Source organism: Ammodytes marinus (assembly GCF_949987685.1).
Source record: "Ammodytes marinus genome assembly, chromosome: 13".
Lineage (NCBI taxonomy): Eukaryota > Metazoa > Chordata > Actinopteri > Uranoscopiformes > Ammodytidae > Ammodytes > Ammodytes marinus.
The window spans coordinates 27,980,202-27,990,385 of record NC_137217.1 but is presented as its reverse complement, the minus strand read 5'-3'; positions in this window follow the sequence as shown (position 1 = coordinate 27,990,385).

The window sequence follows — 10,184 nt, the reverse complement described above, 5'->3', positions numbered from 1 at the left end:
TCATAAGTGCAATTTAAGTTAATTAGCCTAATATCTTTACCTCTACTATATTTCAGCAGAAACTATTGTACTTTTCAACCCAATACATGAAATTAACCGCTATAGATACAACTCAATTCACTTAGGCTAAATAAATCTTTACACTTAGAAACACATGAAGTTATAAAATACTAGGCATTGTTAAACCAGGGATTGTTCTTATGTTCAAGTGTCTATTCCATCATTTATGACAACAGTTTACTCCCCAATGCAGTGAAATCGATTCCAATTCCAATTCATCTGTTTTAACGTTGCAAAATGTGTCAAAAAAAAGGTCTTCACACCACCTTTTTGATGGCTGGCTTTTCACAGGCCTGTCATTAGGAAAAACAGCTATTGTCACTTTTGCTTTCAGACACGTCACATCGTACAAACTTGTCTGTTTCAAGCATGGTCTGGCCATAAGACGTGACTGCCATGTCCCCCTGATGGAATCTGGCTTTGTTACAAATTATCTGCCTCTCTTTCCCTACATTGTGTGCACACACAAAGAAGACAATTTAATGAATTAACAACTTACACCATGGCCACAGCAAATGCTTGGTTGGCAGGTGTCAGTTAAAACCCCATTCAAAAGATTCCTCAAACAAAAAAAACAGTCCAGCCACTCATCTAAATCGGTGATAAAGATATATTTATTTATCTTATGAAGTGCTCACATGAGTACATTAAGTATTAACAGTTTAATATAACTGTTAACTGAATATAAGTAAAAATATGCACTGATGTATTCTTATATAGAAAATAGGGGACTCGTTATTTCTATTCTATAATTTCCCTATACTTGTTATCATACATTCTTAGTTATATACAACATATTTTAAAAAAGAAAAGAAAAAATGTTGCTGTGTACCCCAGCTGTGGGGTAAACTGATCCACTTACTTTTTCCACTCTGAAACTACCATAACAACACATAAGTGTTTGTTAAATTATTTCCAAAAATAATCTTGTCAAATATTCACATGCCATCAATTGAGGTTAAATTGGAAATCAACTCATTGAGATTATAGCAAATGCACTGAGGCATCAACTGTTCTTTTTAAAGTGACAAATGTAATGTAATTCAGCGGTGGATTTACATAGGAACACACAGCAGCCTTCTGTCATCACTTAACCTTCCCTCCCACACAGCTTATGGCTGTTGACAGATCAAAACCACCTCCTATTATTTAACCTGTTTTGGAGATTATTCCATGCCTACGGGTCATGCAAAACTTTAAAGCTCCCATATTATACACTTTTCAGTACTATTATACACCATATTATATGGTCTTAGTGGTCCCTAATACGTTTTTCTTTAATTGTTTGCTGAAAAAAACTTTCAGATAATTTATTGTACTATGCTGATGTTCAGCTAATCTCACAATGGCCTATTTTTTTAAAAGAGCTGCAACTCCCCTTGTAAATATACAATCTCTGAGCTGCTCCCGCCCCCTGTCCGGAAGCGAAGCCAGATACGCCTCGCCCTCTGTCTGTCAGGGCCGTGGACCAATAAGAAATAGGGGTGTGGGCTGCACAGTGGAAGCTTCTGACTTTCCAGTTTGTGAGGTCAGAAAAGGGGAAAATTCTGACTGGAGTATATTGGGGGGAGGGGTGGGGGTTTCAGAAAGGGGGAGAGTGAGAACAGGAGAGATTGTTATTTTTTTAAATATTTTGGCAGTCTCTAGGCACACCGTGGACCCATGGATATGTTAGAACACATTTAAAAAGTGCATTTAGCATAATATGTGACCTTTAAATTCAAGTGAAGAAAAACAACAGAAATGCATTTGGACATTCTTCAACAACAGCTGTGTTTCTCATCTATGGGACCGCGTGTTAAAGGAAACCTCAGAGTCATCACTTACACCTTGTCACTCAAAGGCTAAAATAGTTTACTGGTCATTCATTATCGAGGCCCGAAGCAGTGCAACACCTTTCCACACAGGGGAAATCAATCTCTCCGCTCTTATGTAATGTCCATCTCTGTGATGATGATGTATCACTGCCAAGGAGGCCAGCAGCCATTGGCTAGTTTAGCAATTAAGCATTTCGAGGTTAATTTACCTAGAGCCAGTTCTGTGGTTAATTAATTACAAAGGGAGTAAGAATCAGAAAGTTGGCCTTTTTTCAGTCGGGTTTTAGGTGGACACATTTTCTTCCTGTCCTGGCCTGCCCTATCCAGATGTTTTATTCTTAATCCAACCCAGTCCCATGTTTTGAGGTCGTGATCCCATTTTAATCCTAAATAATTATTTCCTTTGTTAAGTATTAAAGAGTCCCTAACCAAACAACATGCATATGTCTAAATACAATAGACAAGTAATGTAGAAATTTGGATTGAACACATAACCATACAGCTTCCATTAACAAAACAACTGTCTGATGATAATGTACATACATTGACAAATACATATCTACTCAAAAGAAGGGTAGGCCTATTCAGTGGATAAAATGTAAGGTTATAGCTTCACTGTGTACCACAAGTGTTTCTCTCGAAATTTAGAATTTCTGTGCAATAACATATACAGATCAAGGTAGAGCCTTCCTTGATTCTAAAGCTACCTTGACATTTATCTGATGGAAGATATCGCATTTATTTTTTTTAAATCTTCATAACATAAAGTACCATGGCGAAATGCATCCTTTTATCTCTGCAAAGTATTAAGTTCTTCAAGTTTGGTGATGTATTGTTTACTCACATGGGTTAGTTGTAGCTGGCAGGCTAACTGCTAAGACGCTAGCCCAGTCGGGACATTCTTGAGCTTATCAGTCACAATAGCTTCCTAAGCTTCTTTCTTTTCCCCCCGTACTGTGTCATTTACCCCCACAGGCATTTTGTTTTCAGGATTATACATAATTTAATTTAATTAAAGGTCACATATTATGCTAAATGCACTTTTTAAATGTGTTCTAACATATCCATGGGGCCACGGTGTGCCTAGAGACTGCCAAAATATCAAAAAAAATAACAATCTATCCTTTTCTCACTCTCCCCCTTTCTGAAACCCCCACCCCTCCCCCCCAATTTACTCCAGTCAGAATTCTCGCCGGCTATGTCGTCACAGCCGGCACAGCCACATCCCCATATTTTCTTTATATGTCCATGCTTCCGATGCTTCCCCCCCCCCCCCACATTAGTAAAGTCCACTGTGCAGTTGTCTAAAAAAAAAAAAAAAAAAAAGTCTGATAACCCCACCCCCCCATTTCTTATTGGTCCACGGCTCTGAGATCCGATGGATGGCTGCCATGTTGTTTTCCCCGCTAAGCGACAAGATCCCCATAGTGCAGCAAACCATGCAGAGTGTTGCATAAACCAACACAGAAGCATTCTGCTCATAATCCACTCATTTATCTTAATCACAGCAGTCTTAATAATGCTGCGTTTATAACGAGACAAAGCTTAGGGAACTACTTGTGTAGTAATTCCATCGGTGAAACTAAAAGGAATCTCCTCAATGGTTGTTTGCCTGTTATTTACCTAGTGTAGCATGTAGCTTCGGGAGTAGCATCCAACGTTTGCACTTATTACACTAACTTAGGTTTCCCATTGGAGTTTAATAATGCCTCGTTTTTAACACCACAAAGGGTGGGAAGTTATTCCTGTATAAATCAAACTGTGAGGCTACTGTTTTCACTGATTTTGAGGGGTATTTTTAGCCGTTAGCGCGCATGTAGCTTCGGATTTAGCATCCAACGTTTGCGCCTATTGCACTAACTTAGATTTCCCATTGGAGTGTAATAATGACTCGTTTTTAACACCACAAAGGGTGGGAAGTTATTCCTGTATAAATCAAACTGTGAGGCTACTGTTTTCATTGGTTTTAATCATGTCAAACTGTTATGTCAAAGTATGGCTTCGCTTCGGCCGGGTGTTTACCGGCCGAAGTCACGCAGTGTCTCTCTATCGCGAGAGCACGGCAGAGACGGTGGGAGAGCCCATATAAAGAAAGCCCGGCAGAGACGGTGGGAGGGGCTAGCCAGATCGCACCAATATAGGTCATCCGGAGACCAGAGGAACATCAGGGTATAGAGGCTTGCTACAATAAATGATCTGAACGGGTTTTTCAGCAAACATTTAAAAAAATAAGTATTAGGGACTACTTAGACCATATAAAATTGACAGCAAAGTGCATAATATGTGAGCTTTAAGACTTATTGATGAGGGAAAAAAGCTCTGTAGTTGGTCACTAATGGGACAATAAATTGAAACTGTTTAATCTGGGTTGTATCTAGCCTGGTGCTACCAGACCATCGTACTTCATTTCATTTGTACAGAAGGTCTGGAACTGCTCTATTTGGCAAACGTTCACTCACTTGGAGGCGGGTTTCTGTTGAAGTTTAAAACTATTGGATCTGCCCAGTGCCACTCTGGATCAGCCAAACCAATCGCATAACGTTTGGTCGGAGCATTCTACTGAAACTGGAGCGCGACTTCGACGTCATCGCTCTCAGCCACTCGCTCTGTTCGCTGATTGAACGGCCGGATATTTTCCTGAGCTCAAACACGTGAATTCACCGCAGGCCCAGACTGACTACTGAAGGGAAAATGAAATTTGGGCGGAAGTAGGTAGGTGGGCAGAGCCAGGCTAGGTTGTATGATATCTGTACCATTGTCTCTTATTTCATAACTGAAAGCAGAACATTCTTCTTCTGAAGAGCAGTTGGTTCCACAGGAGGTTAAAGTGGATGATGCAACACAGCTAATAAGATTCTCAAGCCTCCACCATTTTACAATTTTGTCCTACTCTATTTTGCCTCATCATGTAACACTGTCAAGGCAGATTGCTAAAGGCTAAAGCTGCAAATTCACAGAGGTCACCAAAGTTGACCTCAACATGAAAAATGACTCAAAAGTATTTCAAATTACCCCAATAAAGTGAACTGTTTTCACTAGCTTTTTAAAAATTCTGGTGTGATCGGATCTTATGAGAAAACTACTTTGCAAAACAACATAGGGACTCCAGCAAGCCAAGACAATAGGCTAAACATTAACTCACAGTATTTTGGTATCATCAAGTTGTTTATAGCGAAGCTTTTTCTTTAAGTTTTTTTTCTCTGAATCTAAGAGATGTTGACACTGAAAAGCATGGTTTGAGTATTGCCCAATCCCCCTTCTATTGAAAGTGATTTACAAAAGGCCCAATTAGACCATCAAGAATGTTGATGGCACCAGAGCCTAAATGAACCCGACACTTTTAGTCTTTGCAGAAAGGAAAGAAAGAAAAAAAACTAGTTGATACCATTTAGGAGAAGTGGAGAGTGAGTGACGGTGGGCGTGTCGCCGCTGGCGGGCGTTGAGGTGGAGAGAGGGCGAGAAAAGCAGCCACTGTGCAGCAGTGATGTGAAGGCGACAGGGTGTGACAGGATGAGCCATCGGACTGCAGGGCGCACAAGGAGGAATCTTTCACTTTCTCGCGCAAAGACACACACACACACACACACACACACACACACACACACAGATATTAGGCAGGTCAAACCTATGCACCAGTTTCTTCTATGACACCCTTTAGAAAATGCTTTATACTTTTTTCTAACTTATGACTTTATTATTTGTGAATCAGTTATCCAATCCAAAAAATGTGTTGTAACTTATAGCAATAAGATATTGGTCCATAACTTCAACAACCGTTCGTTTGATGTCAACTGATCATATCGTTTAAATAGGCCTACTCGTTCGCAACCCGGCAACCCAAACAAATGTTCTTATTAATGGCTTAAAACGTATATATAAAGCATTTCTAAATTAATTAATGCCCATTAATAAAGGCACATAGGACGCCTTCATAAAATAGAGATAATATAATGGACAGGCATACACTGGCAGGCCCAAGCAGTTAAACACAAACTCACACACGTAAATAACGCTGGATTTCTCCCCCTTGAAGAAGCACTTTCCAGCACTGCCCACCTGTAACACGTGCGCTCCATTAGATGTACATGCTACACATACTGTAAATGCGGTTCTACCTCTACATGTGGTCAGTTTGATAGTTTTCTCTTCAGACAACATCTGATGTCTGCGTTTCAAACCTCACCTGTCGACAAGATACGCAAAGAGAGCACAGAAAGGGTCTAGGCTTGGACATCTGAAACATTTACCTTCGGGGAGTCAGCGAGTTCACTGAACCGTTATCTATTGTATTTGACACATTTTTGACTGAGCCTGAGGTGAGGCTGTTTATCAAGGCTGCCGTTTGTTCACGTTCGGACAAATACTATTTTGCTATTTTAGAAACAGGTGTGTGTTTGGTCTAGCATGGTCTCTCTTTTTCTTACCAATAAACAAAAATAATCTTTAGATACTTTTTGGAGATTAAGTTCCATACTGTTGTTACATGGCATGGCACGTGATATCCACGTGCTTCGACTACACACACACACACACACACGCATGCAAACGCACGCACGCACACGCACACACACACACACACACACACACACGTACAAACGCCTCACTGCTTGTCCACAGCTCCTCCCTGGGGGGTCACAGTGGCAAGGAGGGAGGGATTTCACGCTTGACCTTCCCCTCACAGCTTTGTGAGCCCCTTCACTCCCGCCTTGATTCTCTTGACCTACTTGGTCATCCCGGAGCAAGCCACTTATAATACCTACATCTTACCCAGTAGCACACTCTCTCTATCTCTCTCACACACACACACACACACACACACACACACACACACACACACACACACACACACACACACACACACACACACACACACACACACACACACACACACACACACACACACACACACACACACACACACACACACACACACACACACACACACACACACACACACACCTGTCTCCCACATCTGTTGTTTGGTTTGTGCCCCTCTACAAGGCTCTTTAGCGGTGGCATCTGACTGAGACTAATGCAAAAGTTTAAAAATAAAGGTTTAATCCTTTTGTGTCAAATATTGTTTTTGACCGCTCACTGGGTTCTGGGAAATGCATTGCCCTTACCCTCCCTTCTCTTTTGTTTGTTTTTTAATCCAAATCTCTCATGATCTCTCATGTGTGGAGGGCTACAGCGTTCACATCGACTTATGTGGGGATGACTTTCTTTGATGAAAACAACGCAGTCCTAGACTTATTTCATAAAGGGATGAACATTATATGTAACATGTCAACACTGCATGCATCCCCCATGCAAGGATCAGGATTCTCTGTCTATGGCAGTAACTATAATCTAATAGTCATTTACATTAAATCAGCACAAGTGTGACAAGTGTCAAGTGTCACAGTCAAATCATGCGATTTGCCTCTGATGCTATGCCATGAAGACAACATCATTCCCAGTTTCTTTTTGTTGCTATAGATGCCTTGGTGAATTCCAGCCCCTCTTCCTCACCCTCCCTCACCCCTCCACGCCCCCCACCACCCAGAGAGGAGATGGAAGAAGAGTCGGCGGTGCTCGGCGGCACCCACAGCCCCCCGCTTCCCCCCTCGGTGAGCACCCCTCAAGGCCTCCTGTCTCACACTGCAGCAGCCCTGTCTCTAGTTGGGAACCATTTTCTACTCAGATGAGCACAAACAAAGGCATGCATGTGCAGGAGCGAGGGGAGAGGGAGGAGGAGGCTGCTGGTGTGTTTGGTAAACAGCAGGAAAGCCGCAGGAACTCTGAACGGAGTGGAGAGGCAATGCGAAAAGGGGGACAGAAGGGAGTCTAATGTACACTGAGATATGACAAGAGTCGGAAGTCGGTAAAGTGCTGAGCAAAGGAAATTGCAGGGAGCTTCCTTGTCACAATCCACACTAAGGCAACAAAAGGAAGGGGGCGGCACACCTGGCATTAAACAAACACATATGTATAGACAGACACACAGCTGCAACTGTACATAGTGCTACATCTATGTGACATGCATCCTCCTGCACATACTGTATAAGCATCAGATAAAAAAAATATTGCAATCAGAACAGCAGCAAGAAGAACCAATTAATTCACACACTCAGCATTCATAAAGGCATCGCTCCTGCCGCTACAAACACTCCCCAGAGAAAGTGTGCATGTCCATTAAACGCCACTCTGTATAAGCTCTTCAGTGTAGCCCTGAGCCTTGTCCTATTCCGAGGATATGAGGGTCAAACCCCAAAGATGACAAAGTCCTCATATCAAAGCCCACACACTCCCAGTTGACCCAGCTCTTCCCCCTGACCCTGTTGTTTTTATTTGAGCCCTAATAACTCTCCTAATTAAAGCCCCTACCTATTATTTTCCCCCCTTCCACTCCCCTATAAAAGGCCTGGGTTTCAAAGTGCTAATAAAATAAACTGGAGGTGGGTGTGGGGGGGCATTTCTTTATTTGTATGTGTGTGTAGAGTGTGTGGGAGACGTAGGCAGGGGAAGGGGGGGGCGGCGATGGAAGGACAGAGGTTTTAGGTTCAGATGGGGGTAAAAAAAAACAGAGGTCAGTGGAAACAAAGGAGCGGGAGACCTCGAGGTCAAGCCGCCTGGTGTCCACAGTCACCGTGCGGGCGTTGGTGCGGGGCCAATGGCCCCTGCTTGTATAAATGGCCAGGGTACGTTTTGTCCACGAGTGTAGGATAGAATATATCACGGAGCTGCTGACAAGAGGAACAATAGATCACGTTTTGTGGAAGTCCGAGTGGAGCCTCCGCAGCTCCTTTGAGTTGGCCGGTACATCTGGAGGAGTCCAGATTAATCCTATGTTTACTGGCCTGGCGTATGGCTGACCCCTTTTGACCCCCAACTGCAGCTTCAACAATATCGCTTATGGGTTAATATAGGAGTCAAAGACGCCCTATATAGAGGTGGCATCAGTGAATCATCCTCTCACAAGCGAACGGGATACAATTAACACAAGAGAGATGCGTGTCGTTGAGAGATTATCAACACCTAACTGTTTTCAGCTGGATAGAAAGTGAAACATGACTAAGAGTCTACAGCCACGCTAGCAGCTCTGTGAGTCAGCTGTATGACAACATGCTCACAGTAATAATGCTACAATGTTGAGTTTTAATAAGTATAATGTTGTTATTTTTCCCTTGCTATCATGTTGAAAAAAAACAGACAGGCTCACAACAGAGAAGAAAATACGATTATACTTAGGCACAGCAGTGCTTCAAGCTAGATACAAATGTCAGTGGGCTAATATGCTAAAAATCCCAATGCTTACTTTATGATACTTAGCAGATATAATGTTTAGTTTGCCGTGTAGTTGTGCATGTTAGCGTGCAACACAGAATACAGCTGAGGTCATGAACCTTTTTGATGGGCAACTGCTGAAATGATATTGATTGAACAAATTCTTACAATTTAATCTAAATAGCACATGAATGCCTGTAACTAATTCCATGGAAGTCTATTCAGTAGTTTCTGAGAAATTTTCCGTCCAGGCCAAAGCGGCGGACTGTCAAAACACAACAGACATTGCCGCCTAAAACCTGAGAAATAATAACTAACAAATATTTATGTGTGACACCTAAAACTAGGGTACAGCAGGTGCAAAGTGACACCAATGACCGCATGAGAAATCTGGGGCTAATCAATTTAGTATTTTATGATATTTGAGGCTGAGCCATAAATGCGCTCAATCTCTGTTAACTCTCCCTTTGGTTTTATGATGATAAACATGTCGGAGTGGCGGTTTATGAGTGTGGCTGGGTCTTTCTGCAGCGCCTATAAAAGCTGCTATGTGAATATCATATGCCGTTATAGGTCTGCTGTATATGCTGGCTGTCATTCAAATCCCACAAAGTATTCTAAACACTGGTGTTTGAATAACTTACAACCTCTTGACTGAAAACATCAGCACTGAGTAATACCCGAGGGGAAGGAAAAAATAACATAATAAAGGCGATATGATAATGGCTTCAGGCTGTGCGTGAGATATTAACATGATCATATTGGGTGTTGAGTACTCCGGGGGGTTAAGTGAATGTAATCCTGTTTGAGACACAGTTCTAAACAAGGAGTGAAAAGAGAAGGCAGAGAAAGTCCTGTGTCAGGGTTCAGCCATGACTGAATGACAGCCCTGGAGAGGGTGAGGGACAAAATATATCATTATACTGAGAGCAGGAACGTGGAGAATTTTCAGCTCAGCAACACACAAGAGGGGCTGTTTAATATGCTGAATGGAAGTTGATAGGAGGTCAAAAGAAGTTTATGTGGCAAAGAGGGGCTTAA